Raw genomic sequence first — 9,878 nt, 5'->3', positions numbered from 1 at the left:
AGGACTGCTCGGTAATTATTTTGGAGGGGTGCCTTGAAAAAATTATGAAGACTCTAAGGGTGCCCCGAACTGCAAAAGTCTGGGAACCACTGATTTAATGTAATTAGGGAATGAGGTCGAACTCCTACCTGCTGTGGCTAACTGAAGCTTTCTACAAAATATTCTACCCATAGGGATCACCTGACACGCATAATTAAAAGACCCTAATGACGTTTGTATCTGCCGTAAAGGTTTTTGAAGGAGAAGCCAGAGTACTAGAAATCAAACTCTCCAATTTCGAGATCTTATCCGCTGGTAAGTGACAACAGCCTTCCACTGTATCTATTTCTATCCCTAGAAAAGATAAGCACGTTGAAGGGCCCTCAGTCTTGTCCTGTGCTATAGGAACCCCCATAACAGAAAAAAATGCTTGCGCTGAGTGCAACATATCTAAGCATAGAGTGGAATTGGACGGCCCCACAAATAATCGTCAAGATATTGCGCTATTCCGTGGTGACCTGTCCCTGCCTGAATAGCCCAATGTAGAAAAGAGTTGAAGGACTCGAAAAAGGGACAAGACAGAGCACCCCATGGGAAGACATCTATCAATGTAATATTTGTCTTTGATCTTAAAGTCCATGAACCTAAATGAGTCAGGATGAAGAGGGAGTAACCAGAAGGCTGACTCGATATCCAATTTGGCCATAGGGGCCCCTAAACCAAAATGCCTAATAAGTGTCAGGACGTTTTCAAATTATTGATATACTACCGAACTGATGTCCTGATCTATGGCATCGTTGACTGAATTTCCTAATGGGTGAGACAATTTTAGCATTAAACGGAATTTACCCAGGGCTTTCTTCGGAAATACCCCCACCAGTGAAATGACAAAGTCTGGAATGGGTGGTGACAAACAGTCCTACCATGCAACCCAAGCTGACCTTTCCACAAATTTTTTCGTCCAGCACTTCCAGGAAAACATAAGCTGACTTAAGGCTCTTAGAGGCTCTGGCAGTTAGCGTGGAGCTAATGAGAAGCCAGAAGCCGGAAGCCAGAAACGAAAACCTTCGTGGAGAAAGGAGGCCTGGTCCACATGCGGATAGAGGCTGAGCCATCTTTCTTGAACCGCAATGCATATGGGCGAATGGGCTTTAAGCATTACTGCCGCCGTTGCCGCGGCCCCTGTCAATATCGGGGGCACTCCTTGAACACTCTTTGGCCGAATGCGATCCGCTGCAATTGGAGCAAATGTGCCTATATCGACAGGATACACCTCTCTCACACGACGTGTTGTTGAACGCGAAACATCTGTTTTTTTGATAATTGGGGAGCACTTTATCGTCCTCCTTTGCCCTAGAGCGAGGCTTGTCCGATTGAGCTTCATCCATATCTCCACGTCTCTAAAATCCAAGGACATGTCTACTTGGCCACTCACTTTGTCACGAAACTGCTCATCATATTTGCGCCAAGTGCCTGACTGGTCACAAAAATACATTTCATTTATGAGGTGCAAATATTTCCAAACTTTCACACTTGCCTCCGGCCTAGTTTCTATATAACACGCCAAGAAGGCACAATATCCTGCTATCCAGATGGGGAGAGTTTTATAGCCTTCCTAACCTATGCCCCCTTTTGCGAACGATTTGGCTGCCATGGGCCGTTTATCTACCTGTGACTTGTGTGTGTTTAGAATCTTAATGAATTTGTGGGGACCCTTATCAGACGAAGAAGAATAATCCTCACTGGCGGTGGAAATCGGGGTCTAGGTGTGCGTTCGTTTGCAACATCAACATCACCAGACTCACCGCCGCTGCTGCATGCCATCATGAAGCCGTCTCGTTTGACATTGATGGTTCCACATCTGAAGCGGTCAGGATGCCTGCAGACTGCTGCGGTCCTGCAGCACTCAATGCTACTGGAGGAGCTGTCGTGGGTAACCCCTGGCCTGCCGAAGCGTCCACTGTTAGCCCGTCTGACATCGGTAACGCCTGTCGGCCGGTTTCAAACAATCGAAGCGGCTGTGCTGTAGGCTCCTCCATGGAAACCTGGGTTCCTGAAAAGAGAGACATGTTAACAACCAAAGCAAGGTGCTGGCTCGCAAGTGAGAAGGTTGGTATCACCGACCTAGATGTGTGACCCTCAGCTTGCCCCTGCAATATAGCTAAAAACCCAGCACTTGTGTGAGGATCCACCGCTGAGGTGGAGAGGGAGGAAGGAGTGCCGGGAGAGAGTGGGATCCAGAGGACGCCGCAACTGCATAGCAGGCGGGCGCGCTGCGCAACCTGCTTGGTCGGGACATGGAGGAAGGAGGTAGAATACGGAGGAGGAAAAAAGGAAGGCGGGGAGAGAAAGACGAATAGGAAATATGGGGACACAGCTGTGAGGCAGGGATAAGGAGGACGAAAGAGAAAAGAGGGGAGAGGGAGAGAGGACAGGGAGGGGGGAACGAGTAAAATGCAAGGAAAATGGGAGAGGAGGAAGGGAATACGAAGTGAGGGAGAAAATTAGCAAATGGGGAACAAAGAGAAGGGGGAGTAAACAGCAAGAAAAAAAAGGGGAGATTAGAAAAAAAAAACCCCAAAAAAAAACCCACGAAGACAATACTGATTTTTTGATTGAAAAAGTAGCTTTATTTTGTATAAAGTACAAAAAACACAGTTCATACGTTTCATTCAAGTGTACACAGTACACCATAAGACATGATCATGCATACATTTTAGTACAATACAGGGCATAAAATACAAGACATCCTACACTATATACATCAAGTACTGCACTAACCATTCAAACTTTAAAGCGTATCACAGTGCAATAAAATAACATTGGATGTGAGGGGGAGGTAGGTGAGAGGGTAGGGTGATGGAGTCACGAGCAAAAAGTTTTTATTGAGAACAGACACAAAGGGAAGAGTGCATAAATAGACATGACATTCAATAATACTTCATGCTGTGAAGGGGAATGGGTTGGAGGGGGGGGGAGGGAGGTGAGCACAAACCAAAGTTTTTTATTGGAAATAGACACAATGGGGAGAAGGTAAAGAGGAGACAACAATCAATCAATTACAATCAACCGTTGTCTTCGTCTTCCTCAGGACTGTCAAGGGTGTTATAGTCTCTTAACAGGCTATGGATAAGCCTGCGACAGTCCTGGATGGTCATCTTCTCCCGCTTCAAGATGAGGCGGTTCCTGGCAAGCCACATAGCGTCTTTAAAACAGTTCATAAGGCGCCAGGCCTCCTGGATTGCCTCAACGGTGTGAGTCCCAGGAAATAATCCATAAAATACCGAATGGTATGAAAGGCAAGTCCTGGGCACATTGTCCTTAAGGTTATGTTCCAGGGCATCCAACAATGCCTGTGCAGTGGGACAGTCCCAAAAGATATGCTGAGCAGTCTCCCTTTTGGTAATACAAAAGGGGCAGTGAACATATCTGCACAGGTTCCGGGAGTGCATGAATGTCTTGAGAGGCAAACCCCCCTGGATGGCCATCCATGCAATGTCTTTATGTCCATTAGTCAGTCTCTTAGAGGCCACATTCTCCCAAACATGTTTGGCCGTAGCCACAGGGAGCCCTGGAACAGACTCCATAACGTCCTTAGCTCTGATGAGCTTGTGGATAGTTTTAGGTTTCCACAAGTCTGGTTTAAGTCCCTCCAGATGGTGCTCCCTCACAAATTGTCCAACATCCAGGTAAAACCAAGGTGTAGTCCAGTTGTAAGGGAAGGAGCTGTCCCACTTGTCCCAACCAAGTTTCCTCCAAAGAGGAAGGAGGAAAAAGCGTGACATGGACTTCCCAGCAGAGCAAATGTTTTTTTCAAGGAGTGTCCTGCGGATACAGTTGCAAACAAAGAAGGCCCGCAGCATGGTGGGGATGTCTGGAATCCCTTTACCACCTTTGTGGGGCTCCTTGTACATAACTGACCGCTTCACTATGTCCATTTTGGAGTCCCAGATGAAGTGAAAGACTGTCCTTGTGATGGTCTTACAGACGGCAGCAAGAGGTGGCCAAGCTTGGGCCGTGTACTGCAGAACGGGAAGAATCTCGTTGCGCAGCACCAGTGCTTTCCCTTCGATGGTAAGGAGTCTGAGGCTCCACAGTCCAATCTTTTGCCTGACTGTCGCCAGTCTCTCTTCCCAGAACTTCAGGGCCGCCTCCTCTCCACCAAATCAAACTCCAAGGATTTTGATGAAGTCCGGCTTGATTGTGAAAGGGGGTTTGCAGCGGGGGATGACAGGTGCCACTGACCAAACTGCATTGCCTCTGACTTCCCGCAGTTGACCTTTGCCCCTGAAGCTTGGCCGAAGTTGTTGCAGGTCTGGACGAGTGCTGCCACCGAACGCTGATCAGCGCAGAAGACAGTGACGTCGTCCATGTAGAGCGAACACTTGGCCTCTAGTCGGTCTGGACCCGGTGCGGTGATCCCTCTGATCTCTGGGTTTCGCCTGATGGACATCGCAAACAGCTCAATACAACAGACAAAAAGGAGAGGTGAAAGAGGGCAGCCTTGTCTGACCCCAGACAATACCGAAAAGGGGTCAGTCTTCCAGCCGTTCACCAACACCGAGCTGTAAATATCAAGGTACATCAGGTTAACATAAGAACAAAACATCTCACCCAATCCAAACCTGCACAGAACCTTGCGCATAAAACCATGAGAGACACGATCAAAGGCCTTCTCCTGATCGAGACTGACCAGGGCCACATGTGCATGGTGGTCTTTGATGTAATGAACCGTGTCCCTCAGCAGCGCAAGGCTGTCTGCAATCCTTCTACCAGGAATGCCACAAGTCTGATCAGGATGAAAAATTCGCCCAATGACAACCTTTAGCCTGTTGGCTAGTACCTTGGCCAAAATCTTGTAGTCCACGTTCAGGAGGGAGATGGGCCTCCAATTTTTGAGGTCACATCTCTCTCCCTTGCGCTTATACAAGATCGTGATCAAGCCCTCTCTCAGAGTAGGAGGCATCCTGCCCTCCACCACCATCTCCTCATACAGCTCTAGCAGGTCCGGGCCAATGAGGTCCCACAGCGCTACATAGAGCTCGGCTGGGAGGCCATCACTGCCCGGGGTCCTGTCCGGCCTAAAGGATTTAGCGGCAGAGTGCAGCTCCCCCAAGGTGAGGGGGGCATCCATGGCTGCTCTACCTGTGGGATCAATAGGGTTAGTGATACCTGACAGGAAAGATTCAGCCGCATCGTCGTCTGTAGTCTTAGGGGAGTAGAGTTTGCCGTAGTTGTCTGTAACGACTCCCATGACGCCCTCCTTCCCCCTCCTGGGGGTGCCAGACTCGTCCCGCAGTTCAGTCGGGCGTGTGGCCGGAGTGGAGTTTCCTGAAAAAGAAAGAATTACATTTCTCACCCTTCTCCAGATTCTCCAACTTGGAACGAAAGATGATGCATCTAGCCTCTTCCTCGAAGTGCCTTTTCAGGGCCCCCTTGGCCTCAGCCAGATCATCCTTCACGTCCCAGCCGCAAAGTTGGAGATCCAGCAGGGACTGCAGCTGACGCTGAAGCCTCCTGAAGTTTCTCTTCCTCTCACACGCCTGTTGGCGGCCTTTAGCCTGAAAGAAACTGCGAAACTTGCCCTTGACATACTCCCACCAGTTAGACATACAGTCAAAATACATTTTGTCATTTTTCCACATTACATAGGCATCCCTCAGCTCAACCATCACCTCTTCCTTTCCCAGCAGAGCGCAGTTCAACTTCCAAGAGCCAGGGCTGGGAGGAAACCCGTGGCCCAGAACACCTTCAAAGAGAATGGCCCTATGATCAGAGAAAAAGCAGGGAACCATGACATGCCTGTTTTGTCTTACCGCTCTCGAGGTAAACACAAAGTCAATCCGGGAACGCACTGAGCCATCGGGATGGCTCCAAGTATAATTCACAGAGCCAGTCCCCATGGATCCCACTGCATCCCGCAAGGATGCTTCGGCTACCATCTCCTGCAACAACCTGGAAGAAACATCAAGTTTAGCATTAGTACTGGAACTTCTTCCATCTTCCTCTATAGGACAGTTAAAGTCCCCAGCCATCACTACCGCCCTGGTGGTTGCGAGCTGGGCCCGCAGGGTCTGGAAAAGCTCCAAACGCTCATTCTTACCCGGGGATGCATACACACAGATAAGCCTGATAGGCTCACCCGCCCAGGAGCCATCTACGATAAGCAATCTGCCGCAGACAAACTCCTGAACGGAATCTAGTGTGAAGAGGCTTCCCCTGATAAGAATGGCGACCCCTGCAGACTTACAGTCACTCCCCCCAGACCAATAGGAGGGCCCGTGAGACCACTGCCTCCCCAGAAGCCTGTAGGAACTAGAGAAAGGGAGAGAACATTCCTGCAACATGTAAACATCACATTTCTGACTGTCAAGAAAGGTAAACACAGACTGACGTCTAATCTTATCCTTCACACTCCACATTAATGGTAAAAAGAGAAAAATTAGCCATTAGTTGGGAGAAAAAAAGAGAGTTAGCACAGTCAATACATCAGTTACCCTCCTCGTCCGGTGGGACTTGGTCCGGTCTGCCCGTGTCCCCTTCGGGTGGGAGCAGACCTCTCTCCTCAAGCTGGTCGTAGAGGCAGATTTAGGGCAGTTGCAGGAATTCTTCCTCCTCCTGCTCGGAATCCAGCAACTCATCCACCATCTCTACCAGGGCCCCCTCTGTCGGGAGAGGGTCCTCTTCGAGCTCGATTGCCTTTTTCTTGGAAGGGTCAGAGTCGCCAGCTGGACTGTCTAGCTCTTTCCGCTTCCTCCTTTGTTTGTTCTCATCACCTGCAGACACAAGAGGGGGGAGGGGGGGAAATCCTCCAGGGAAAGGGAGGGAGCTGCAGTAGCAGTGGAGGGGGTTAGTGCTACTACAGGGGGAGGGGGTGTTGTGACAGCGGGGAGGGAGGGAGATGCTGCCACAACAGGGGGGGGAGAGATCTTACCAACTCGTGGCTGCGGTGTGGGTTTCTGCTGCTTCCTCTGGGCTGGCTTGGGCTGCGGTGCAGGGGCAGGTCCATCTTCTGACAGTCCATTCCCGGCAGCTGCAGCGTAGGTTCTGGCCCTCTGGGGGCAGTCCCTGTAGATGTGGCTGGCCAGGCCGCAGAGGTTGAAGGACAATTTTCGTGGGCAATCCTTGGTCTCATGCCCCGCCACCTTGCAGTTCCTGCAGGCTGAGACTTTGCAGCTTCTCGCCATGTGGTCAGCTTCACCGCATTTCCTGCAGTTTCTCGGCTGATCGGCATAGTGAAGAAGGCCGGCAGAGCCGCCCAGGGCAAAGCTTGAAGGCAGGTGTTGGAGTCCGTCAGTTGCCGTGTTGTCTTTCCTCAGTCTGATAATGATGGACCACTTGCCTGTCCAGAAGCCGTTGACATCCAGGATCTTGGAGGGGTCCTTGACCATGGAGCAGAAGCAGCTCAGGAAGGTAGCGATGTCTTTACCAGGGGTGTGAGGATTTCTCATGGAGACCGTGACTCTTCTCTCCTCTCTCTGGATGGGGCAGTTCCCCACGAAGCGGGAGAAGGGAGACTCCGGTCTCGCAGTCTTCACTGCCTCCCAGTACCTCTTACAGATGGCAATGGAGGCGAAGGTGATGTACCAGATCCCTTTCAGGTAATTCTGCACGCTGAGGGTTTCAGCCTTGGAGAAGCCCTGGTCGAGGATCATCTTCTTACCGAAAGTCTCAGCCGTCATGTCTGGGACTCTTCCTTCAACTTCAGGACCACGGTCTGCCTCATCCAGGGTTCCAGAGTGGGGGTCTTCTGGGGGGTGTCCTGGCTGGGCTGGCCTTGTCCAGCAGTAGCAGGGGCAGTGGAGGCAGAGGTTCCGGCCACAGGGAGAGGCTTCGGGGCGGTGGTCTTTCCTCCCTTCTTCCCAGGGGCAGTAGCTGAGGCCATCGTCCTGGCTCTTCCTGGGGCAGAGAGACTGGTCTTCCGGGGTGGAGGGAGCAGTGCAGATATCCTCCCACTGGGTAGAGAGGAGCAGGGGCTTCCGCTGAAGAGGAGGCGCTTCTTCCGCTGGAGCAGGGCCCGAGGAGAGGAGGGCTTCTTCAGCTGGAGGTGCTCCCGGCGTCTTCTTCCCGGCAGGCAGGGGTCAGCAGCGCTTCTTCCCCGGGGTCGGTCTTCTTGCTCCTGGCCGGCTTCGATCGAGTAACACAAGTCTCAAACAGTTCCTCACCAGGGTTAGAGTGTGCTATCGGATGAGCCACACTCAGGTATGTCCTCTGGGTTTTGGGCAGGAGATAGACAAGTGCACCATGCAGCAGAGTCTACATCAGCCCCTCACTGATGTTAGAGTGCGCTATCGGATGAGCCACACTCAGCATAACCTCCACCGGGTAGTTGGTAAACTGATAAGAACAGATACTACACTTGATCTTAGCCAAAAGGCCGAGAAGACAATACTGATACTATGCCTGACTCTCGATGGAATCCGGAAGCAGGAACAGATGGAGACTGCCTGAGCTGCAGTATATGAAGATCAGCAAGACCCTCCTCTAGCCCTTATTGGCTGCTATTTCCTGTATGCCTCATTGAGTGGTGAGTACTCCTGTCACTCACACGTATGATTTTAACTGCGTTCTTTTGAACTGCCTCACTTCAACTTATGTTTAAAAGATATGCTAAAATTACATACAGTAAAATAATTATGCAAATAAGTTTCTTTAAATAAAAAGAAACAGATAAATGAACACCCACGACTAATCATGTGATCTGTTGGCCTAGGAGATGACAAAATTACGGACAGCTCTTCAATCAGATTGACACTAACAAGGATTATTTTTTCTGTTTTTTAAAAATGTATTTCTGCCTGGAGCCCCCTTCACATGAGATCACTTCAAGAAGTCTTGTGAATGGTTAGTTAGTTTTATAACAGCTTCTTATGACCTTTATTACACATGCAGTTTTAGTAGTGAATATCTAAAAAATGAAATATCTCCTTAACAGAAAATCATAGAAAAATTTAAATTAATTCAATCATCAGAGTAGATTGATGCAGAAATGCATGCCAAACATAAACATTAACTATTTGGGAAAATACTTAATTTTGTATATTCACTATGAAGCTGATCATTCAGATCTGCATATGTCATGGACCTTTTTGCACTGATCACAGATTTAAACCAAGCTCTATAAAATATAGGACTTTAGTAAACACTCTAGGGGGTAAATGTATCAAACCTTCTTATTACAAAAAGAAAAAAAAGTGGATGCGTTCCCCATAGCAACCAAATCAGATAATCAGAGTCTAACTATCATTGCCAAGACTGTACTAGTTAAATAATAGCTAGAATCTGATTGGTTGCTATGGGCAGCACCCTCACTTTTCCTTTTAAGAAGGTTTGATACATTTACCCCCAGTTCTCAGAACTTGCCGTGCCATAAAGTCTTATCTTGCAGGTTGTTAGGAGAGTTGGTCAGTATATCAAAATGTAAGAAATCCTTATTAAGACAAGACACTGGCCACAGCAGGGGCCCAAAACAGGACACATGGACAGGTAGTATGTCAGAAAAGTTAAATCAACTGTTTCATTGCTTGCACACAGTAAGTTTATATATTACAACAATTAATTTCGTATAGGGTAAGCATTTATATGTTTAATAATTTAATTTTTATTATTTCCTTAACCCCTGATTATACCATAACCATCACAATACTAGATATAGGAATAACACACTCCTTTTTTTTCATTGTTACTTCATTACTGGTAACAATAAACTTGCATTGAGAGCAGGGTTATATACTGTATTGTCCTCATTTAAAATACATGAATTAGCACTTTTCAACTTTTGCCATTAGATATTCTTGAACACCTTTTTTTGACAGCACAAAAATTCAAAGAGATACCCATTTTTCTTAAGGAGACTGCTCCTAACTGTATTATTTCTGTTCATTTCCTGTTCTTCTTTG

At 48.5% G+C, this 9,878-nt stretch overlaps 2 pseudogenes; both read right to left on the bottom strand.

Moving 5' to 3' along the window:
- Positions 1-5,418: 5,418 nt before the first annotated feature.
- Positions 5,419-9,350, bottom strand: LOC142150721 (uncharacterized; annotated as a pseudogene).
- Positions 8,204-8,368, bottom strand: LOC142155733 (U2 spliceosomal RNA; annotated as a pseudogene).
- Positions 9,351-9,878: the final 528 nt, after the last annotated feature.

Source organism: Mixophyes fleayi, chromosome 4, assembly GCF_038048845.1.
Source record: "Mixophyes fleayi isolate aMixFle1 chromosome 4, aMixFle1.hap1, whole genome shotgun sequence".
NCBI lineage: Eukaryota > Metazoa > Chordata > Amphibia > Anura > Limnodynastidae > Mixophyes > Mixophyes fleayi.
Note: the sequence above shows the minus strand (reverse complement) of the source record. Positions and strands in the feature narration are given on the sequence as shown.